This window comes from Leuresthes tenuis, unplaced genomic scaffold, assembly GCF_036924035.1.
Source record: "Leuresthes tenuis unplaced genomic scaffold, fLeuTen1.0.hap1 SCAF_1, whole genome shotgun sequence".
Lineage (NCBI taxonomy): Eukaryota > Metazoa > Chordata > Actinopteri > Atheriniformes > Atherinopsidae > Leuresthes > Leuresthes tenuis.
This window is the reverse complement of record NW_027325355.1, coordinates 2,218,910-2,239,891: the sequence shown is the minus strand read 5'-3', so window position 1 is coordinate 2,239,891 and position 20,982 is coordinate 2,218,910. Positions and strand designations below refer to the sequence as shown.

Sequence of the window (20,982 nt, the reverse complement as noted above, 5' to 3'; positions counted from 1 at the left end):
TCTATCAACAAAGCAGCAGGAGCTGAAGATGACCAACTTCCTCATGTGTCACAGGGTGATCAGACGTTGCAACAAAAGACATGCAGGTGGTCGAGAGAAGACAAAAAGCTTACAGCACCTGGTAATCCCAAGCAGACTCCCATCTAAGTACTAACCAGGTACAACCCTGCTTGGCGTCCGAGATAAGACAAGGTGGGGCTTATTCAGGGTGGTGTGGCCGTAAGCAACAATGTCTCTGACAAATGTGCATTATATAGGTACTGGAATCATACGGTTCCTCTATGCAACCAGATAATTGCCGAGAAAGGCTGATGTGTAGCGGGCAAATCATCTTCTTCCCTGACGTGATAATTTTCTCCAGCTGAACATGAGACTCTCAGATCACTTCGTGTCTGCCAACAAAGCAGCAGAAGCTGAAGATGACAAACTTCCTCATGTGTCACAGGGTGATCAGACGTTGCAACAAAAGACATGCAGGTGGTAGAGAGAAGAGAAAAAGCTTAAGGTACCTGGTATTCCCAAGCGGTCTCCCATTCAAGTACTAACCAGGCCCAACCGTGCTTGGCTTCCGAGATCAGACGAGGTCGGGCTCATTCAGGGTGGTGTGGCCGTAAGCAACAATATCGGTGACAAATGTGCATTATATAGGTACTGGAATCATACACTTCCTCTGTATAACCAGATAATTGCCGAAAAAGGCTGACTTGTAGTGGGTTCATCTTCCTCCTTGATGTGATTATTCTCTGGAGCTGAAACTGAGACTCTCAGATCACCTCGTGTCTATCAACAAAGCAGCAGCAGCTGAAGATGACTAACTTCTTCACGTGTCACAGGGTGATCAGACGTTGCAACAAAAGACATGCAGGTGGTAGAGAGAAGAGAAAAAGCGTACAGCACCTGGTATTCCCAAGCTGTCTCCCATCCAAGTACTAACCAGGTACAACCCTGCTTGGCGTCCGAGATCAGACGAGGTCGGGCTTATTCAGGGTGGTGTGGCCGTAAGCAACAATGTCTCTGACAAATGTGCATTATATAGGTACTGGAATCATACGGTTCCTCTATGCAACCAGATAATTGCCGAGAAAGGCTGATGTGTAGCGGGGAAATCATCTTCTCTGATGTGATCATTATCTGCAACTGAAACTGAGACTCTCAGATCACTTCGTGTCAGCCAACAAAGCAGCAGCAGCTGAAGATGACCAACTTCTTCACGTGTCACAGGGTGATCAGACGTTGCAACAAAAGACATGCAGGTGGTAGAGAGAAGAGAAAAAGCTTACAGCACCTGGTATTCCCAAGCTGTCTCCCATCCAAGTACTAACCAGGTACAACCCTGCTTGGCGTCCGAGATCAGACGAGGTCGGGCTTATTCAGGGTGGTGTGGCCGTAAGCAACAATGTCTCTGACAAATGTGCATTATATAGGTACTGGAATCATACGGTTCCTCTATGGAACCAGATAATCATCTTCTCTGATGTGATCATTATCTGCAACTGAAACTGAGACTCTCAGATCACTTCGTGTCAGCCAACAAAGCAGCAGCAGCTGAAGATGACCAACTTCCTCATGTGTCACAGGGTGATCAGAAGTTGCAACAAAAGACATGCAGGTGGTAGAGAGAAGAGAAGAAGCTTACAGGACCTGGTATTCCCAAGCAGTCTCCCATCCAAGTACTAAGGAGGCCCAACCCTGCTTGGCTTCCGAGATCAGACGAGGTTGGGCTTATTCAGGGTGGTGTGGCCGTAAGCAACAATATCGGTGACAAATGTGCATTATATAGGTACTGGAATCATACACTTCCTCTGTATAACCAGATAATTGCCGAAAAAGGCTGACTTATAGTGGGTTCATCTTCCTCCTTGATGTGATTATTCTCTGGAGCTGAAACTGAGACTCTCAGATCACCTCGTGTCTATCAACAAAGCAGCAGCAGCTGAAGATGACCAGCTTCTTCACGTGTCACAGGGTGATCAGACGTTGCAACAAAAGACATGCAGGTGGTAGAGAGAAGAGAAAAAGCTTACAGCACCTGGTATTCCCAAGCAGTCTCCCATCAAATACTAAGCAGGCCTAAACCTGCTTGGCTTCCGAGATCAGACGAGGTCGGGCTTATTCAGGGTGGTGTGGCCGTAAGCAACAATGTCTCTGACAAATGTGCATTATATAGGTACTGGAATCATACGGTTCCTCTATGCAACCAGATAATTGCCGAGAAAGGCTGATGTGTAGCGGGCAAATCATCTTCTCTGATGTGATCATTCTCTGCAACTTAAACTGAGACTCTCAGATCACTTCGTGTCAGCCAACAAAGCAGCAGCAGCTGAAGATGACCAACTTCCTCATGTGTCACAGGGTGATCAGACGTTGCAACAAAAGACATGCAGGTGGTAGAGAGAAGAGAAAAAGCTTACAGCACCTGGTATTCCCAAGCAGTCTCCCATCCAAGTACTAAGGAGGCTCAACCCTGCTTGGCTTACGAGATCAGGCATGTTCAGGGTGGTGTGGCCGTAAGCAACAATGTGTCTGACAAATGTGCATTATATAAGTACAGGAATCATACGGTTCCTCTATGTAACCAGATAATTGCTGAGAAAGGCTGATCTGTAGTGGGCACATCTTCTTCCCTGACGTGATAATTTTCTCCAGCTGAACATGAGACTCTCAGATCACTTCGTGTCTGCCAACAAAGCAGCAGAAGCTGAAGATGACCAACTTCCTCATGTGTCACAGGGTGATCAGACGTTGCAACAAAAGACATGCAAGTGGTAGAGAGAAGAGAAAAAGCTTAAGGTACCTGGTATTCCCAAGCGGTCTCCCATTCAAGTACTAACCAGGCCCAACCGTGCTTGGCTTCCGAGATCAGACGAGGTCGGGCTTATTCAGGGTGGTGTGGCCGTAAGCAAAAATATCGGTGACAATTGTGCATTATATAGGTACTGGAATCATACACTTCCTCTGTGTAACCAGATAATTGCCGAAAAAGGCTGACTTGTAGTGGGTTCATCTTCCTCCTTGATGTGATTATTCTCTTCAGCTGAAACTGAGACTCTCAGATCACTTCGTGTCTGCCAACAAAGCAGCAGAAAATGAAGATGACCAACTTCCTCATGTGTCACAGGGTGCTCAGACGTTGCAACAAAAGACATGAAGGTGGTAGAGAGAAGAGAAAAAGCTTAAAGCACCTGGTATTCCCATGCAGTCTACCATCCAAGTACTAACCAGGCCCAAACCTGCTTGGCTTCCGAGATCAGACGAGGTCGGGTATATTCAGGGTGGTGTGGCCGTAAGCAACAATAACTGTGACAAATGTGCATTATATAGGTACTGGAATCATACAGTTCCTCTATGTAACCAGATTATTGCCGAGAAAAGCTGATAAGTAGTGGGCACATCTTCTTCCCTGACGTGATTATTCTCTCGAGCTGAAACTGAGACTCTCAGATCACTTCGTGTCTGCCAACAAAGCAGCAGCAGCTGAAGATGACCACCTTCCTCATGTGTCACAGGGTGATCAGACGTTGCAACAAAAGACATGCAGGTGGTAGAGAGAGGAGAAAAAGCTTACAGCACCTGGTATTCCCAAGAGGACTCCCATCCAAGTACTAACAAGGCCCAATCCTGCTTGGCTTCCAAGATCAGACGAGGTCGGGCTTATTCAGGGTGGTGTGGCCGTAAGCGACATTAACTGTGACAAATGTGCATTATATAGGTACTGGAATCATACACTTCTTCTATGTAACCAGATAATTGCAGAGAAAGGCTGACTTGTAGTGGGCACATCTTCTTCCCTGATGTGATTATTCTCTGCAGCTGAAACTGAGACTCTCAGATCACTTTGTGTCTGCCAACAAAGAAGCAGCAGCTGCTGAAGATGACCAACTTCCTCATGTGTCACAGGATGATCAGACGTTGCAACAAAAGACATGCAGGTGGTAGAGAGGAGAGAAGAAGCGTACAGCACCTGGTATTCCCAAGCAGTCTCCCATCCAAGTACTAAGCAGGCTCAACCCTGTTTGGCTTCCGAGATCAGACGAGGTCGGGCATGTTCAGGGTGGTGTGGCCGCAAGCGACAATGTCTCTGACAAATGTGCATTATATAGGTACTGGAATCATACGGTTCCTCTATGCAACCAGATAATTGCCGAGAAAGGCTGATGTGTAGCGGGCATATCATCTTCTCTGATGTGATCATTCTCTTCAGCTGAAACTGAGACTCTCAGATCACTTCGTGTCTGCCAACAAAGCAGCAGAAGCTGAAGATGACCAACTTCCTCATGTGTCTCAGGGTGATCAGACGTTGCAACAAAAGACATGTAGGTGGTAGAGAGAAGAGAAAAAGCTTAAGGCACCTGGTATTCCCAAGCGGTCTCGCATTCAAGTACTAACCAGGCCCAACCCTGCTTGGCTTCCGAGATCAGACGAGGTCGGGCTTATTCAGGGTGGTGTGGCCGTAAGCAACAATATCGGTGACAAATGTGCATTATATAGGTACTGGAATCATACACTTCCTCTGTGTAACCAGATAATTGCCGAAAAAGGCTGACTTGTAGTGGGTTCATCTTCCTCCTTGATGTGATTATTCTCTCCAGCTGAAAATGAGACTCTCAGATCACCTCGTGTCTATCAACAAAGCAGCAGCAGCTGAAGATGACCAACTTCTTCACGTGTCACAGGGTGATCAGACATTGCAACAAAAGACATGCAGGTGGTAGAGAGAAGAGAAAAAGCTTAAAGCACCTGGTATTCCCAAGCAGTCTCCCATCCAAGTACTAACCAGGCCCAAACCTGCTTGGCTTCCAAGATCAGACGAGGTCGGGCTTATTCAGGGTGGTGTGGCCGTAAGCAACAATATCTGTGACAAATGTGCATTATATAAGTACTGGAATCATACACTTCCTCTATGTAACCAGATAATTGCCGAGAAAGGCTGACTTGTAGTGGGCACATATTCTTCCCCGATGTGATTATTTTCTGCAGCTGAAACTGAGACTCTCAGATCACTTTGTGTCTGCCAACAAAGAAGCAGCAGCTGCTGAAGATGACCAACTTCCTCATGTGTCACAGGATGATCAGACGTTGCAACAAAAGACATGCAGGTGGTAGAGAGGAGAGAAGAAGCGTACAGCACCTGGTATTCCCAAGCAGTCTCCCATCCAAGTACTAACCAGGCCCAAACCTGCTTGGCTTCCAAGATCAGACGAGGTCGGGCTTATTCAGGGTGGTGTGGCCGTAAGCAACAATATCTGTGACAAATGTGCATTATATAAGTACTGGAATCATACACTTCCTCTATGTAACCAGATAATTGCCGAGAAAGGCTGACTTGTAGTGGGCACATCTTCTTCCCCGATGTGATTATTTTCTGCAGCTGAAACTGAGACTCTCAGATCACTTTGTGTCTGCCAACAAAGAAGCAGCAGCTGCTGAAGATGACCAACTTCCTCATGTGTCACAGGATGATCAGACGTTGCAACAAAAGACATGCAGGTGGTAGAGAGGAGAGAAGAAGCGTACAGCACCTGGTATTCCCAAGCAGTCTCCCATCCAAGTACTAAGCAGGCTCAACCCTGTTTGGCTTCCGAGATCAGACGAGGTCGGGCATGTTCAGGGTGGTGTGGCCGCAAGCGACAATGTCTCTGACAAATGTGCATTATATAGGTACTGGAATCATACGGTTCCTCTATGCAACCAGATAATTGCCGAGAAAGGCTGATGTGTAGCGGGCATATCATCTTCTCTGATGTGATCATTCTCTTCAGCTGAAACTGAGACTCTCAGATCACTTCGTGTCTGCCAACAAAGCAGCAGAAGCTGAAGATGACCAACTTCCTCATGTGTCTCAGGGTGATCAGACGTTGCAACAAAAGACATGTAGGTGGTAGAGAGAAGAGAAAAAGCTTAAGGCACCTGGTATTCCCAAGCGGTCTCGCATTCAAGTACTAACCAGGCCCAACCCTGCTTGGCTTCCGAGATCAGACGAGGTCGGGCTTATTCAGGGTGGTGTGGCCGTAAGCAACAATGTCTCTGACAAATGTGCATTATATAGGTACTGGAATCATACGGTTCCTCTATGGAACCAGATAATCATCTTCTCTGATGTGATCATTATCTGCAACTGAAACTGAGACTCTCAGATCACTTCGTGTCAGCCAACAAAGCAGCAGCAGCTGAAGATGACCAACTTCCTCATGTGTCACAGGGTGATCAGAAGTTGCAACAAAAGACATGCAGGTGGTAGAGAGAAGAGAAGAAGCTTACAGGACCTGGTATTCCCAAGCAGTCTCCCATCCAAGTACTAAGGAGGCCCAACCCTGCTTGGCTTCCGAGATCAGACGAGGTTGGGCTTATTCAGGGTGGTGTGGCCGTAAGCAACAATATCGGTGACAAATGTGCATTATATAGGTACTGGAATCATACACTTCCTCTGTATAACCAGATAATTGCCGAAAAAGGCTGACTTATAGTGGGTTCATCTTCCTCCTTGATGTGATTATTCTCTGGAGCTGAAACTGAGACTCTCAGATCACCTCGTGTCTATCAACAAAGCAGCAGCAGCTGAAGATGACCAGCTTCTTCACGTGTCACAGGGTGATCAGACGTTGCAACAAAAGACATGCAGGTGGTAGAGAGAAGAGAAAAAGCTTACAGCACCTGGTATTCCCAAGCAGTCTCCCATCAAATACTAAGCAGGCCTAAACCTGCTTGGCTTCCGAGATCAGACGAGGTCGGGCTTATTCAGGGTGGTGTGGCCGTAAGCAACAATGTCTCTGACAAATGTGCATTATATAGGTACTGGAATCATACGGTTCCTCTATGTAACCAGATAATTGCCGAGAAAGGCTGATGTGTAGCGGGCAAATCATCTTCTCTGATGTGATCATTCTCTGCAACTTAAACTGAGACTCTCAGATCACTTCGTGTCAGCCAACAAAGCAGCAGCAGCTGAAGATGACCAACTTCCTCATGTGTCACAGGGTGATCAGACGTTGCAACAAAAGACATGCAGGTGGTAGAGAGAAGAGAAAAAGCTTACAGCACCTGGTATTCCCAAGCAGTCTCCCATCCAAGTACTAAGGAGGCTCAACCCTGCTTGGCTTACGAGATCAGGCATGTTCAGGGTGGTGTGGCCGTAAGCAACAATGTGTCTGACAAATGTGCATTATATAAGTACAGGAATCATACGGTTCCTCTATGTAACCAGATAATTGCTGAGAAAGGCTGATCTGTAGTGGGCACATCTTCTTCCCTGACGTGATAATTTTCTCCAGCTGAACATGAGACTCTCAGATCACTTCGTGTCTGCCAACAAAGCAGCAGAAGCTGAAGATGACCAACTTCCTCATGTGTCACAGGGTGATCAGACGTTGCAACAAAAGACATGCAAGTGGTAGAGAGAAGAGAAAAAGCTTAAGGTACCTGGTATTCCCAAGCGGTCTCCCATTCAAGTACTAACCAGGCCCAACCGTGCTTGGCTTCCGAGATCAGACGAGGTCGGGCTTATTCAGGGTGGTGTGGCCGTAAGCAAAAATATCGGTGACAATTGTGCATTATATAGGTACTGGAATCATACACTTCCTCTGTGTAACCAGATAATTGCCGAAAAAGGCTGACTTGTAGTGGGTTCATCTTCCTCCTTGATGTGATTATTCTCTTCAGCTGAAACTGAGACTCTCAGATCACTTCGTGTCTGCCAACAAAGCAGCAGAAAATGAAGATGACCAACTTCCTCATGTGTCACAGGGTGCTCAGACGTTGCAACAAAAGACATGAAGGTGGTAGAGAGAAGAGAAAAAGCTTAAAGCACCTGGTATTCCCATGCAGTCTACCATCCAAGTACTAACCAGGCCCAAACCTGCTTGGCTTCCGAGATCAGACGAGGTCGGGTATATTCAGGGTGGTGTGGCCGTAAGCAACAATAACTGTGACAAATGTGCATTATATAGGTACTGGAATCATACAGTTCCTCTATGTAACCAGATTATTGCCGAGAAAAGCTGATAAGTAGTGGGCACATCTTCTTCCCTGACGTGATTATTCTCTCGAGCTGAAACTGAGACTCTCAGATCACTTCGTGTCTGCCAACAAAGCAGCAGCAGCTGAAGATGACCACCTTCCTCATGTGTCACAGGGTGATCAGACGTTGCAACAAAAGACATGCAGGTGGTAGAGAGAGGAGAAAAAGCTTACAGCACCTGGTATTCCCAAGAGGACTCCCATCCAAGTACTAACAAGGCCCAATCCTGCTTGGCTTCCAAGATCAGACGAGGTCGGGCTTATTCAGGGTGGTGTGGCCGTAAGCGACATTAACTGTGACAAATGTGCATTATATAGGTACTGGAATCATACACTTCTTCTATGTAACCAGATAATTGCAGAGAAAGGCTGACTTGTAGTGGGCACATCTTCTTCCCTGATGTGATTATTCTCTGCAGCTGAAACTGAGACTCTCAGATCACTTTGTGTCTGCCAACAAAGAAGCAGCAGCTGCTGAAGATGACCAACTTCCTCATGTGTCACAGGATGATCAGACGTTGCAACAAAAGACATGCAGGTGGTAGAGAGGAGAGAAGAAGCGTACAGCACCTGGTATTCCCAAGCAGTCTCCCATCCAAGTACTAAGCAGGCTCAACCCTGTTTGGCTTCCGAGATCAGACGAGGTCGGGCATGTTCAGGGTGGTGTGGCCGCAAGCGACAATGTCTCTGACAAATGTGCATTATATAGGTACTGGAATCATACGGTTCCTCTATGCAACCAGATAATTGCCGAGAAAGGCTGATGTGTAGCGGGCATATCATCTTCTCTGATGTGATCATTCTCTTCAGCTGAAACTGAGACTCTCAGATCACTTCGTGTCTGCCAACAAAGCAGCAGAAGCTGAAGATGACCAACTTCCTCATGTGTCTCAGGGTGATCAGACGTTGCAACAAAAGACATGTAGGTGGTAGAGAGAAGAGAAAAAGCTTAAGGCACCTGGTATTCCCAAGCGGTCTCGCATTCAAGTACTAACCAGGCCCAACCCTGCTTGGCTTCCGAGATCAGACGAGGTCGGGCTTATTCAGGGTGGTGTGGCCGTAAGCAACAATATCGGTGACAAATGTGCATTATATAGGTACTGGAATCATACACTTCCTCTGTGTAACCAGATAATTGCCGAAAAAGGCTGACTTGTAGTGGGTTCATCTTCCTCCTTGATGTGATTATTCTCTCCAGCTGAAAATGAGACTCTCAGATCACCTCGTGTCTATCAACAAAGCAGCAGCAGCTGAAGATGACCAACTTCTTCACGTGTCACAGGGTGATCAGACATTGCAACAAAAGACATGCAGGTGGTAGAGAGAAGAGAAAAAGCTTAAAGCACCTGGTATTCCCAAGCAGTCTCCCATCCAAGTACTAACCAGGCCCAAACCTGCTTGGCTTCCAAGATCAGACGAGGTCGGGCTTATTCAGGGTGGTGTGGCCGTAAGCAACAATATCTGTGACAAATGTGCATTATATAAGTACTGGAATCATACACTTCCTCTATGTAACCAGATAATTGCCGAGAAAGGCTGACTTGTAGTGGGCACATATTCTTCCCCGATGTGATTATTTTCTGCAGCTGAAACTGAGACTCTCAGATCACTTTGTGTCTGCCAACAAAGAAGCAGCAGCTGCTGAAGATGACCAACTTCCTCATGTGTCACAGGATGATCAGACGTTGCAACAAAAGACATGCAGGTGGTAGAGAGGAGAGAAGAAGCGTACAGCACCTGGTATTCCCAAGCAGTCTCCCATCCAAGTACTAACCAGGCCCAAACCTGCTTGGCTTCCAAGATCAGACGAGGTCGGGCTTATTCAGGGTGGTGTGGCCGTAAGCAACAATATCTGTGACAAATGTGCATTATATAAGTACTGGAATCATACACTTCCTCTATGTAACCAGATAATTGCCGAGAAAGGCTGACTTGTAGTGGGCACATCTTCTTCCCCGATGTGATTATTTTCTGCAGCTGAAACTGAGACTCTCAGATCACTTTGTGTCTGCCAACAAAGAAGCAGCAGCTGCTGAAGATGACCAACTTCCTCATGTGTCACAGGATGATCAGACGTTGCAACAAAAGACATGCAGGTGGTAGAGAGGAGAGAAGAAGCGTACAGCACCTGGTATTCCCAAGCAGTCTCCCATCCAAGTACTAAGCAGGCTCAACCCTGTTTGGCTTCCGAGATCAGACGAGGTCGGGCATGTTCAGGGGGGTGTGGCCGCAAGCGACAATGTCTCTGACAAATGTGCATTATATAGGTACTGGAATCATACGGTTCCTCTATGCAACCAGATAATTGCCGAGAAAGGCTGATGTGTAGCGGGCATATCATCTTCTCTGATGTGATCATTCTCTTCAGCTGAAACTGAGACTCTCAGATCACTTCGTGTCTGCCAACAAAGCAGCAGAAGCTGAAGATGACCAACTTCCTCATGTGTCTCAGGGTGATCAGACGTTGCAACAAAAGACATGTAGGTGGTAGAGAGAAGAGAAAAAGCTTAAGGCACCTGGTATTCCCAAGCGGTCTCGCATTCAAGTACTAACCAGGCCCAACCCTGCTTGGCTTCCGAGATCAGACGAGGTCGGGCTTATTCAGGTTGGTGTGGCCGTAAGCAACAATATCGGTGACAAATGTGCATTATATAGGTACTGGAATCATACACTTCCTCTGTGTAACCAGATAATTGCCGAAAAAGGCTGACTTGTAGTGGGTTCATCTTCCTCCTTGATGTGATTATTCTCTCCAGCTGAAAATGAGACTCTCAGATCACCTCGTGTCTATCAACAAAGCAGCAGCAGCTGAAGATGACCAACTTCTTCACGTGTCACAGGGTGATCAGACATTGCAACAAAAGACATGCAGGTGGTAGAGAGAAGAGAAAAAGCTTACAGCACCTGGTTATTCACAAGCTGTCTCCCATCCAAGTAGTAAGCAGTTACAACCCTGCTTGGCGTCCGAGATCAGACGAGGTGGGGCTTATTCAGGGTGGTGTGGCCGTAAGCAACAATGTCTCTGACAAATGTGCATTATATAGGTACTGGAATCATACGGTTCCTCTATGCAACCAGATAATTGCCGAGAAAGGCTGACTTGTAGTGGGCACATCTTCTTCCCTGACGTGATAATTCTCTCCAGCTGAAAATGAGACTCTCAGATCACTTCGTGTCTGCCAACAAAGCAGCAGCAGCTGAAGATGACCAACTTCCTCATGTGTCACAAGGTGATCAGACGTTGCAACAAAAGACATGCAGGTGGTAGAGAGAAGAGAAAAAGCTTAAAGCACCTGGTATTCCCAAGCAGTCTCCCATCCAAGTACTAACCAGGCCCAAACCTGCTTGGCTTCCAAGATCAGACGAGGTCGGGCTTATTCAGGGTGGTGTGGCCGTAAGCAACAATATCTGTGACAAATGTGCATTATATAAGTACTGGAATCATACACTTCCTCTATGTAACCAGATAATTGCCGAGAAAGGCTGACTTGTAGTGGGCACATCTTCTTCCCCGATGTGATTATTTTCTGCAGCTGAAACTGAGACTCTCAGATCACTTCGTGTCTGCCAACAAAGAAGCAGCAGCTGCTGAAGATGACCAACTTCCTCATGTGTCACAGGATGATCAGACGTTGCAACAAAAGACATGCAGGTGGTAGAGAGAAGAGAAGAAGCTTACAGCACCTGGTATTCCCAAGAGGTCTCCCATCGAAGTACTAACCAGGCCCAAACCTGCTCTGCTTCCGAGATCAGACGAGGTCGGGCTTATTCAGGGTGGTGTGGCCGTAAGCAACAATATCTCTGACAAATGTCCATTATATAGGTACTGGAATCATACGGTTCCTCTATGCAACCAGTTAATTGCAGAGAAAGGCTGATGTGTAGCGGGCACATCTTCTTCCCCCATGTGATTATTTTCTGCAGCTGAAACTGAGACTCTCAGATCACTTCGTGTCTGCCAACAAAGAAGCAGCAGCTGCTGAAGATGACCAACTTCCTCATGTGTCACAGGATGATCAGACGTTGCAACAAAAGACATGCAGGTGGTAGAGAGGAGAGAAGAAGCGTACAGCACCTGGTATTCCCAAGCAGTCTCCCATCCAAGTACTAAGCAGGCTCAACCCTGTTTGGCTTCCGAGATCAGACGAGGTCGGGCATGTTCAGGGTGGTGTGGCCGCAAGCGACAATGTCTCTGACAAATGTGCATTATATAGGTACTGGAATCATACGGTTCCTCTATGTAACCAGATAATTGCTGAGAAAGGCTGATCTGTAGTGGGCACATCTTCTTCCCTGAAGTGATTATTCTCTTTAGCTGAAACTGAGACTCTCAGATCACTTCGTGTCTTCCAACAAAGCAGCAGCAGCTGAAGATGGCCAACTTCCTCATGTGTCACAGGGTGATCAGACGTTGCAACAAAAGACATGCAGGTTGTAGAGAGAAGAGAAAACGCTTACAGCACCTGGTATTCCCAAGCAGTCTCCCATTAAAGTACTAACCAGGCCCAACCCTCCTTGGCTTCCGAGATCAGACGAGGTCGGGCTTATTCAGGGTGGTGTGGCCATAAGGAACAATTTCTGTGACAAATGTGCATTATATAGGTACTGGAATCATACACTTCCTCTATGTAACCAGATAATTGCAGAGAAAGGCTGACGTGTTATGGGCACATCTTCTTCCCTGATGTGATTATTCTCTGCAGCTGAAACTGAGACTCTCAGATCACTTCGTGTCTGCCAACAAAGCAGCAGCAGCTGAAGATGACCAACTTCCTCATGTGTCACAGGGTGATCAGACGTTGCAACAAAAGACATGCAGGTTGTAGAGAGAAGAGAAAACGCTTACAGAACCTGGTATTCCCAAGCAGTCTCCCATTAAAGTACTAACCAGGCCCAACCCTCCTTGGCTTCCGAGATCAGACGAGGTCGGGCTTATTCAGGGTGGTGTGGCCGTAAGGAACAATTTCTGTGACAAATGTGCATTATATAGGTACTGGAATCATACGGTTCCTCTATGTAACCAGATAATTGCTGAGAAAGGCTGATCTGTAGTGGGCACATCTTCTTCCCTGACGTGATAATTTTCTCCAGCTGAACATGAGACTCTCAGATCACTTCGTGTCTGCCAACAAAGCAGCAGAAGCTGAAGATGACCATCTTCCTCATGTGTCACAGGGTGATCAGACGTTGCAACAAAAGACATGCAGGTGGTAGAGAGAAGAGAAAAAGCTTAAGGTACCTGGTATTCCCAAGCGGTCTCCCATTCAAGTACTAACCAGGCCCAACCGTGCTTGGCTTCCGAGATCAGACGAGGTCGGGCTTATTCAGGGTGGTGTGGCCGTAAGCAAAAATATCGGTGACAATTGTGCATTATATAGGTACTGGAATCATACACTTCCTCTGTGTAACCAGATAATTGCCGAAAAAGGCTGACTTGTAGTGGGTTCATCTTCCTCCTTGATGTGATTATTCTCTTCAGCTGAAACTGAGACTCTCAGATCACTTCGTGTCTGCCAACAAAGCAGCAGAAAATGAAGATGACCAACTTCCTCATGTGTCACAGGGTGATCAGACGTTGCAACAAAAGACATGCAGGTGGTAGAGAGAAGAGAAAAAGCTTAAGGCACCTGGTATTCCCAAGCAGTCTCCCATTCAAGTACTAACCAGGCCCAACCCTGCTTGGCTTCCGAGATCAGACGAGGTTGGGCTTATTCAGGGTGGTGTGGCCATAAGCAAAAATTTTGGTGACAAATGTGCATTATATAGGTACTGGAATCATACACTTCCTCTGTATAACCAGATAATTGCCGAAAAAGGCTGACTTGTAGTGGGTTCATCTTCCTCCTTGATGTGATTATTCTCTGCAGCTGAAACTGAGACTCTCAGATCACCTCGTGTCTATCAACAAAGCAGCAGCAGCTGAAGATGACTAACTTCTTCACGTGTCACAGGGTGATCAGACGTTGCAACAAAAGACATGCAGGTGGTAGAGAGAAGAGAAAAAGCTTACAGCACCTGGTATTCCCAAGCTGTCTCCCATCCAAGTACTAACCAGGTACAACCCTGCTTGGCGTCCGAGATCAGACGAGGTCGGGCTTATTCAGGGTGGTGTGGCCGTAAGCAACAATGTCTCTGACAAATGTGCATTATATAGGTACTGGAATCATACGGTTCCTCTATGCAACCAGATAATTGCCGAGAAAGGCTGATGTGTAGCGGGCAAATCATCTTCTCTGATGTGATCATTCTCTGCAACTTAAACTGAGACTCTCAGATCACTTCGTGTCAGCCAACAAAGCAGCAGCAGCTGAAGATGACCAACTTCCTCATGTGTCACAGGGTGATCAGACGTTGCAACAAAAGACATGCAGGTGGTAGAGAGAAGAGAAAAAGCTTACAGCACCTGGTATTCCCAAGCAGTCTCCCATCCAAGTACTAAGGAGGCTCAACCCTGCTTGGCTTACGAGATCAGGCATGTTCAGGGTGGTGTGGCCGTAAGCAACAATGTGTCTGACAAATGTGCATTATATAAGTACAGGAATCATACGGTTCCTCTATGTAACCAGATAATTGCTGAGAAAGGCTGATCTGTAGTGGGCACATCTTCTTCCCTGACGTGATAATTTTCTCCAGCTGAACATGAGACTCTCAGATCACTTCGTGTCTGCCAACAAAGCAGCAGAAGCTGAAGATGACCAACTTCCTCATGTGTCACAGGGTGATCAGACGTTGCAACAAAAGACATGCAGGTGGTAGAGAGAAGAGAAAAAGCTTAAGGTACCTGGTATTCCCAAGCGGTCTCCCATTCAAGTACTAACCAGGCCCAACCGTGCTTGGCTTCCGAGATCAGACGAGGTCGGGCTTATTCAGGGTGGTGTGGCCGTAAGCAAAAATATCGGTGACAATTGTGCATTATATAGGTACTGGAATCATACACTTCCTCTGTGTAACCAGATAATTGCCGAAAAAGGCTGACTTGTAGTGGGTTCATCTTCCTCCTTGATGTGATTATTCTCTTCAGCTGAAACTGAGACTCTCAGATCACTTCGTGTCTGCCAACAAAGCAGCAGAAAATGAAGATGACCAACTTCCTCATGTGTCACAGGGTGCTCAGACGTTGCAACAAAAGACATGAAGGTGGTAGAGAGAAGAGAAAAAGCTTAAAGCACCTGGTATTCCCATGCAGTCTACCATCCAAGTACTAACCAGGCCCAAACCTGCTTGGCTTCCGAGATCAGACGAGGTCGGGTATATTCAGGGTGGTGTGGCCGTAAGCGACAATAACTGTGACAAATGTGCATTATATAGGTACTGGAATCATACAGTTCCTCTATGTAACCAGATTATTGCCGAGAAAAGCTGATAAGTAGTGGGCACATCTTCTTCCCTGACGTGATTATTCTCTCGAGCTGAAACTGAGACTCTCAGATCACTTCGTGTCTGCCAACAAAGCAGCAGCAGCTGAAGATGACCACCTTCCTCATGTGTCACAGGGTGATCAGACGTTGCAACAAAAGACATGCAGGTGGTAGAGAGAGGAGAAAAAGCTTACAGCACCTGGTATTCCCAAGAGGACTCCCATCCAAGTACTAACAAGGCCCAATCCTGCTTGGCTTCCAAGATCAGACGAGGTCGGGCTTATTCAGGGTGGTGTGGCCGTAAGCGACATTAACTGTGACAAATGTGCATTATATAGGTACTGGAATCATACACTTCTTCTATGTAACCAGATAATTGCAGAGAAAGGCTGACTTGTAGTGGGCACATCTTCTTCCCTGATGTGATTATTCTCTGCAGCTGAAACTGAGACTCTCAGATCACTTTGTGTCTGCCAACAAAGAAGCAGCAGCTGCTGAAGATGACCAACTTCCTCATGTGTCACAGGATGATCAGACGTTGCAACAAAAGACATGCAGGTGGTAGAGAGGAGAGAAGAAGCGTACAGCACCTGGTATTCCCAAGCAGTCTCCCATCCAAGTACTAAGCAGGCTCAACCCTGTTTGGCTTCCGAGATCAGACGAGGTCGGGCATGTTCAGGGTGGTGTGGCCGCAAGCGACAATGTCTCTGACAAATGTGCATTATATAGGTACTGGAATCATACGGTTCCTCTATGCAACCAGATAATTGCCGAGAAAGGCTGATGTGTAGCGGGCATATCATCTTCTCTGATGTGATCATTCTCTTCAGCTGAAACTGAGACTCTCAGATCACTTCGTGTCTGCCAACAAAGCAGCAGAAGCTGAAGATGACCAACTTCCTCATGTGTCTCAGGGTGATCAGACGTTGCAACAAAAGACATGTAGATGGTAGAGAGAAGAGAAAAAGCTTAAGGCACCTGGTATTCCCAAGCGGTCTCGCATTCAAGTACTAACCAGGCCCAACCCTGCTTGGCTTCCGAGATCAGACGAGGTCGGGCTTATTCAGGGTGGTGTGGCCGTAAGCAACAATATCGGTGACAAATGTGCATTATATAGGTACTGGAATCATACACTTCCTCTGTGTAACCAGATAATTGCCGAAAAAGGCTGACTTGTAGTGGGTTCATCTTCCTCCTTGATGTGATTATTCTCTCCAGCTGAAAATGAGACTCTCAGATCACCTCGTGTCTATCAACAAAGCAGCAGCAGCTGAAGATGACCAACTTCTTCACGTGTCACAGGGTGATCAGACATTGCAACAAAAGACATGCAGGTGGTAGAGAGAAGAGAAAAAGCTTAAAGCACCTGGTATTCCCAAGCAGTCTCCCATCCAAGTACTAACCAGGCCCAAACCTGCTTGGCTTCCAAGATCAGACGAGGTCGGGCTTATTCAGGGTGGTGTGGCCGTAAGCAACAATATCTGTGACAAATGTGCATTATATAAGTACTGGAATCATACACTTCCTCTATGTAACCAGATAATTGCCGAGAAAGGCTGACTTGTAGTGGGCACATCTTCTTCCCCGATGTGATTATTTTCTGCAGCTGAAACTGAGACTCTCAGATCACTTTGTGTCTGCCAACAAAGAAGCAGCAGCTGCTGAAGATGACCAACTTCCTCATGTGTCACAGGATGATCAGACGTTGCAACAAAAGACATGCAGGTGGTAGAGAGGAGAGAAGAAGCGTACAGCACCTGGTATTCCCAAGCAGTCTCCCATCCAAGTACTAAGCAGGCTCAACCCTGTTTGGCTTCCGAGATCAGACGAGGTCGGGCATGTTCAGGGTGGTGTGGCCGCAAGCGACAATGTCTCTGACAAATGTGCATTATATAGGTACTGGAATCATACGGTTCCTCTATGCAACCAGATAATTGCCGAGAAAGGCTGATGTGTAGCGGGCATATCATCTTCTCTGATGTGATCATTCTCTTCAGCTGAAACTGAGACTCTCAGATCACTTCGTGTCTGCCAACAAAGCAGCAGAAGCTGAAGATGACCAACTTCCTCATGTGTCTCAGGGTGATCAGACGTTGCAACAAAAGACATGTAGGTGGTAGAGAGAAGAGAAAAAGCTTAAGGCACCTGGTATTCCCAAGCGGTCTCGCATTCAAGTACTAACCAGGCCCAACCCTGCTTGGCTTCCGAGATCAGACGAGGTCGGGCTTATTCAGGGTGGTGTGGCCGTAAGCAACAATATCGGTGACAAATGTGCATTATATAGGTACTGGAATCATACACTTCCTCTGTGTAACCAGATAATTGCCGAAAAAGGCTGACTTGTAGTGGGTTCATCTTCCTCCTTGATGTGATTATTCTCTCCAGCTGAAAATGAGACTCTCAGATCACCTCGTGTCTATCAACAAAGCAGCAGCAGCTGAAGATGACCAACTTCTTCACGTGTCACAGGGTGATCAGACATTGCAACAAAAGACATGCAGGTGGTAGAGAGAAGAGAAAAAGCTTACAGCACCTGGTTATTCACAAGCTGTCTCCCATCCAAGTAGTAAGCAGTTACAACCCTGCTTGGCGTCCGAGATCAGACGAGGTGGGGCTTATTCAGGGTGGTGTGGCCGTAAGCAACAATGTCTCTGACAAATGTGCATTATATAGGTACTGGAATCATACGGTTCCTCTATGCAACCAGATAATTGCCGAGAAAGGCTGACTTGTAGTGGGCACATCTTCTTCCCTGACGTGATAATTCTCTCCAGCTGAAAATGAGACTCTCAGATCACTTCGTGTCTGCCAACAAAGCAGCAGCAGCTGAAGATGACCAACTTCCTCATGTGTCACAAGGTGATCAGACGTTGCAACAAAAGACATGCAGGTGGTAGAGAGAAGAGAAAAAGCTTAAAGCACCTGGTATTCCCAAGCAGTCTCCCATCCAAGTACTAACCAGGCCCAAACCTGCTTGGCTTCCAAGATCAGACGAGGTCGGGCTTATTCAGGGTGGTGTGGCCGTAAGCAACAATATCTGTGACAAATGTGCATTATATAAGTACTGGAATCATACACTTCCTCTATGTAACCAGATAATTGCCGAGAAAGGCTGACTTGTAGTGGGCACATCTTCTTCCCCGATGTGATTATTTTCTGCAGCTGAAACTGAGACTCTCAGATCACTTCGTGTCTGCCAACAAAGAAGCAGCAGCTGCTGAAGATGACCAACTTCCTCATGTGTCACAGGATGATCAGACGTTGCAACAAAAGACATGCAGGTGGTAGAGAGAAGAGAAGAAGCTTACAGCACCTGGTATTCCCAAGAGGTCTCCCATCGAAGTATTAACCAGGCCCAAACCTGCTCTGCTTCCGAGATCAGACGAGGTCGGGCTTATTCAGGGTGGTGTGGCCGTAAGCAACAATATCTCTGACAAATGTCCATTATATAGGTACTGGAATCATACGGTTCCTCTATGCAACCAGTTAATTGCAGAGAAAGGCTGATGTGTAGCGGGCACATCTTCTTCCCCCATGTGATTATTTTCTGCAGCTGAAACTGAGACTCTCAGATCACTTCGTGTCTGCCAACAAAGAAGCAGCAGCTGCTGAAGATGACCAACTTCCTCATGTGTCACAGGATGATCAGACGTTGCAACAAAAGACATGGAGGTGGTAGACAGAAGAGAAGAAGCTTACAGCACCTGGTATTCCCAAGAGGTCTCCCATCGAAGTACTAACCAGGCCCAACCCTGCTTGGGTTCCGAGATCACACGAGGTTGGGCATATTCAGGGTGGTGTGGCCGTAAGTAACAATGTCTGTGACAAATGTGCATTATATAGGTACTGGAATCATACGGTTCCTCTATGCAACCAGATAATTGCCAAGAAAGGCTAACTTGTAGTGGGCACATCTTCTTCCCTGATGTGATTATTCTCTACAGCTGAAACTGAGACTCTCAGATCACTTCGTGTCTGCCAAAAAAGCAGCAGCAGCTGAAGATGACGAACTTCTTCACGTGTCACAGGGTGATCAGACGTTGCAACAAAAGACATGCAGGTGGTAGAGAGAAGAGAAAAAGCTTACATCACCTGGTATTCCCAAGCGGTCTCTCATCAAAGTACTAACCACGCCCAAACCTCCTTGGCTTCTGAGATCAGACGAGGTCAGACATATTCAGGGTGGTTTGGCCGTAAGCAACAATCTCTGTGACAAATGTGCATTATATAGGCAATGGAATCATATGGTTCCTCTATGTAACCAGATAATTGCCGAGAAAGGCTGATATGTAGTGGGCACATCTTGTTCCCTGACGTGATAATTTTCTCCAGCTGAAAATGAGACTCTCAGATCACTTCGTGTCTGCCAATAAAGCAGCAGCAGCTGAAGATGACCAACTTCCTCATGTGTCACAGGGTGATCAGACGTTGCAACAAAAGACATGCAGGTTGTAGAGAGAAAAGAAAAAACCTACAGCACCTGGTATTCCCAAGCAGTCTCCCATCCAAATACTAACAAGGCCCAACCCTGCTTGGCTTCCGAGATCAGACTTATTCAGGGTGGTGTGGCCGTAAGCAACAATAACTGTGACAAATGTGCATTATATAGGTACGATAGGTGCGACGTTTTAACTGCGGCGTTAAGTTTACGTTAAGTGTCTGTCTGTCTGTCTGTCTGTTCGCAGATGATTGCTCGTCTGTTACTGTGTGATTATTGTTACAATGTTAATAAAGTTTGATAATTTTACTTGAACCAAGAACAGCCTTCACATTTTTATTTAATTTCCCTTTGCAAAACAGGACGACAGTGAGTGTGAGTGACATCCATTTAATGCAATTGTCAAAAGTGAAGCCAGAATTACTTGGAGAATTATTTTACATTTATTAACAAAACCCAACACTCTTTGTCTCAACCAAAGATTTTTTAAAAATACTTTCTTTGCTCAATTTGGAATTTGTTTCATTCACTTGTGTTGCACAAATAGTGATACAGATAGATAGCTAGTCTCTCAAATAATTGAGTGTACCAAAAAAAGAGGGGAAAAATGATGGGAGACTTATTTACATTTACAGTTATACACATTTTGTGTGCTGCCCCCTACAGTAGGCTTTAGTAAAGTCCAAAGCACTGTGGTATGTTGGGGTGTTGCCACAATACAGGTTCGAATCCCACAAGAAACATGAAAATTAAACAGATGATAAACCTTGCAATAAGTGCAGAGGTGTGTGTAAACAATGTTGAGAAGATAAGAGAATAGAGAAAAGTGGATATAGTGTACGTTTTTTCTCCTTTTCTCCCCCCCCCCTTCCTCTTTTTTTCCTTTTCCCCCCTTTCGGGCAGTCCCTTTTGCCCCTTTTTTGGCCGAAAGGTCAGCACTCTGGACTTTGAATCCAGTGATCCGAGTTCAAATCTCGGTGGAACCTACAGGTGTGCTGTCATGTTTGTGTTCTGGAAAGAAAATGAGTGGATGAGGTTAGTCAGTTGTCAAGTCACACCAGAGTGTGTGATTGACCAATTCCAAAGAGAGGGCTTAAATTGTTTAATGTTGAAAAAGTGAAACATTCAGCTGAGAGGGTCTGTGCTATTTGCCTTCTCACCTCCGGGTGTCTC

At 46.3% G+C, this 20,982-nt stretch overlaps 45 pseudogenes; all 45 read right to left on the bottom strand.

Annotated features, from left to right (window-relative positions):
* Positions 1-497: 497 nt before the first annotated feature.
* Positions 498-616, bottom strand: LOC140314270 (5S ribosomal RNA; annotated as a pseudogene).
* Positions 617-885: 269 nt separating this feature from the next.
* LOC140293816 (5S ribosomal RNA) lies at positions 886-1,004 on the bottom strand (annotated as a pseudogene).
* A 269-nt stretch (positions 1,005-1,273) lies between these two features.
* On the bottom strand, positions 1,274-1,392 carry LOC140290423 (5S ribosomal RNA; annotated as a pseudogene).
* A 237-nt stretch (positions 1,393-1,629) lies between these two features.
* LOC140295925 (5S ribosomal RNA) lies at positions 1,630-1,748 on the bottom strand (annotated as a pseudogene).
* Positions 1,749-2,017: 269 nt separating this feature from the next.
* LOC140296169 (5S ribosomal RNA) lies at positions 2,018-2,135 on the bottom strand (annotated as a pseudogene).
* A 647-nt stretch (positions 2,136-2,782) lies between these two features.
* Positions 2,783-2,901, bottom strand: LOC140320876 (5S ribosomal RNA; annotated as a pseudogene).
* Positions 2,902-3,170: 269 nt separating this feature from the next.
* On the bottom strand, positions 3,171-3,289 carry LOC140314485 (5S ribosomal RNA; annotated as a pseudogene).
* Positions 3,290-3,558: 269 nt separating this feature from the next.
* LOC140280820 (5S ribosomal RNA) lies at positions 3,559-3,677 on the bottom strand (annotated as a pseudogene).
* Positions 3,678-3,949: 272 nt separating this feature from the next.
* Positions 3,950-4,068, bottom strand: LOC140289624 (5S ribosomal RNA; annotated as a pseudogene).
* A 269-nt stretch (positions 4,069-4,337) lies between these two features.
* On the bottom strand, positions 4,338-4,456 carry LOC140267740 (5S ribosomal RNA; annotated as a pseudogene).
* Positions 4,457-4,725: 269 nt separating this feature from the next.
* LOC140289164 (5S ribosomal RNA) lies at positions 4,726-4,844 on the bottom strand (annotated as a pseudogene).
* A 272-nt stretch (positions 4,845-5,116) lies between these two features.
* Positions 5,117-5,235, bottom strand: LOC140280336 (5S ribosomal RNA; annotated as a pseudogene).
* Positions 5,236-5,507: 272 nt separating this feature from the next.
* LOC140289622 (5S ribosomal RNA) lies at positions 5,508-5,626 on the bottom strand (annotated as a pseudogene).
* A 269-nt stretch (positions 5,627-5,895) lies between these two features.
* LOC140267729 (5S ribosomal RNA) lies at positions 5,896-6,014 on the bottom strand (annotated as a pseudogene).
* Positions 6,015-6,251: 237 nt separating this feature from the next.
* LOC140295924 (5S ribosomal RNA) lies at positions 6,252-6,370 on the bottom strand (annotated as a pseudogene).
* Positions 6,371-6,639: 269 nt separating this feature from the next.
* Positions 6,640-6,757, bottom strand: LOC140296168 (5S ribosomal RNA; annotated as a pseudogene).
* Positions 6,758-7,404: 647 nt separating this feature from the next.
* Positions 7,405-7,523, bottom strand: LOC140320865 (5S ribosomal RNA; annotated as a pseudogene).
* A 269-nt stretch (positions 7,524-7,792) lies between these two features.
* Positions 7,793-7,911, bottom strand: LOC140314479 (5S ribosomal RNA; annotated as a pseudogene).
* Positions 7,912-8,180: 269 nt separating this feature from the next.
* On the bottom strand, positions 8,181-8,299 carry LOC140280809 (5S ribosomal RNA; annotated as a pseudogene).
* Positions 8,300-8,571: 272 nt separating this feature from the next.
* LOC140289620 (5S ribosomal RNA) lies at positions 8,572-8,690 on the bottom strand (annotated as a pseudogene).
* A 269-nt stretch (positions 8,691-8,959) lies between these two features.
* LOC140267718 (5S ribosomal RNA) lies at positions 8,960-9,078 on the bottom strand (annotated as a pseudogene).
* Positions 9,079-9,347: 269 nt separating this feature from the next.
* LOC140289163 (5S ribosomal RNA) lies at positions 9,348-9,466 on the bottom strand (annotated as a pseudogene).
* A 272-nt stretch (positions 9,467-9,738) lies between these two features.
* Positions 9,739-9,857, bottom strand: LOC140280327 (5S ribosomal RNA; annotated as a pseudogene).
* Positions 9,858-10,129: 272 nt separating this feature from the next.
* Positions 10,130-10,248, bottom strand: LOC140291594 (5S ribosomal RNA; annotated as a pseudogene).
* A 269-nt stretch (positions 10,249-10,517) lies between these two features.
* On the bottom strand, positions 10,518-10,636 carry LOC140290086 (5S ribosomal RNA; annotated as a pseudogene).
* A 658-nt stretch (positions 10,637-11,294) lies between these two features.
* LOC140289162 (5S ribosomal RNA) lies at positions 11,295-11,413 on the bottom strand (annotated as a pseudogene).
* A 272-nt stretch (positions 11,414-11,685) lies between these two features.
* LOC140301778 (5S ribosomal RNA) lies at positions 11,686-11,804 on the bottom strand (annotated as a pseudogene).
* A 272-nt stretch (positions 11,805-12,076) lies between these two features.
* On the bottom strand, positions 12,077-12,195 carry LOC140289619 (5S ribosomal RNA; annotated as a pseudogene).
* Positions 12,196-12,464: 269 nt separating this feature from the next.
* On the bottom strand, positions 12,465-12,583 carry LOC140290919 (5S ribosomal RNA; annotated as a pseudogene).
* A 269-nt stretch (positions 12,584-12,852) lies between these two features.
* Positions 12,853-12,971, bottom strand: LOC140293736 (5S ribosomal RNA; annotated as a pseudogene).
* Positions 12,972-13,240: 269 nt separating this feature from the next.
* Positions 13,241-13,359, bottom strand: LOC140320854 (5S ribosomal RNA; annotated as a pseudogene).
* A 269-nt stretch (positions 13,360-13,628) lies between these two features.
* LOC140274723 (5S ribosomal RNA) lies at positions 13,629-13,747 on the bottom strand (annotated as a pseudogene).
* A 269-nt stretch (positions 13,748-14,016) lies between these two features.
* Positions 14,017-14,135, bottom strand: LOC140290421 (5S ribosomal RNA; annotated as a pseudogene).
* A 647-nt stretch (positions 14,136-14,782) lies between these two features.
* LOC140320843 (5S ribosomal RNA) lies at positions 14,783-14,901 on the bottom strand (annotated as a pseudogene).
* Positions 14,902-15,170: 269 nt separating this feature from the next.
* On the bottom strand, positions 15,171-15,289 carry LOC140314475 (5S ribosomal RNA; annotated as a pseudogene).
* A 269-nt stretch (positions 15,290-15,558) lies between these two features.
* On the bottom strand, positions 15,559-15,677 carry LOC140280798 (5S ribosomal RNA; annotated as a pseudogene).
* Positions 15,678-15,949: 272 nt separating this feature from the next.
* LOC140289618 (5S ribosomal RNA) lies at positions 15,950-16,068 on the bottom strand (annotated as a pseudogene).
* A 269-nt stretch (positions 16,069-16,337) lies between these two features.
* On the bottom strand, positions 16,338-16,456 carry LOC140267707 (5S ribosomal RNA; annotated as a pseudogene).
* A 269-nt stretch (positions 16,457-16,725) lies between these two features.
* Positions 16,726-16,844, bottom strand: LOC140289161 (5S ribosomal RNA; annotated as a pseudogene).
* A 272-nt stretch (positions 16,845-17,116) lies between these two features.
* On the bottom strand, positions 17,117-17,235 carry LOC140289617 (5S ribosomal RNA; annotated as a pseudogene).
* A 269-nt stretch (positions 17,236-17,504) lies between these two features.
* LOC140267685 (5S ribosomal RNA) lies at positions 17,505-17,623 on the bottom strand (annotated as a pseudogene).
* A 658-nt stretch (positions 17,624-18,281) lies between these two features.
* Positions 18,282-18,400, bottom strand: LOC140289159 (5S ribosomal RNA; annotated as a pseudogene).
* A 272-nt stretch (positions 18,401-18,672) lies between these two features.
* LOC140276697 (5S ribosomal RNA) lies at positions 18,673-18,791 on the bottom strand (annotated as a pseudogene).
* A 272-nt stretch (positions 18,792-19,063) lies between these two features.
* LOC140315995 (5S ribosomal RNA) lies at positions 19,064-19,182 on the bottom strand (annotated as a pseudogene).
* A 269-nt stretch (positions 19,183-19,451) lies between these two features.
* LOC140296767 (5S ribosomal RNA) lies at positions 19,452-19,570 on the bottom strand (annotated as a pseudogene).
* Positions 19,571-20,982: the final 1,412 nt, after the last annotated feature.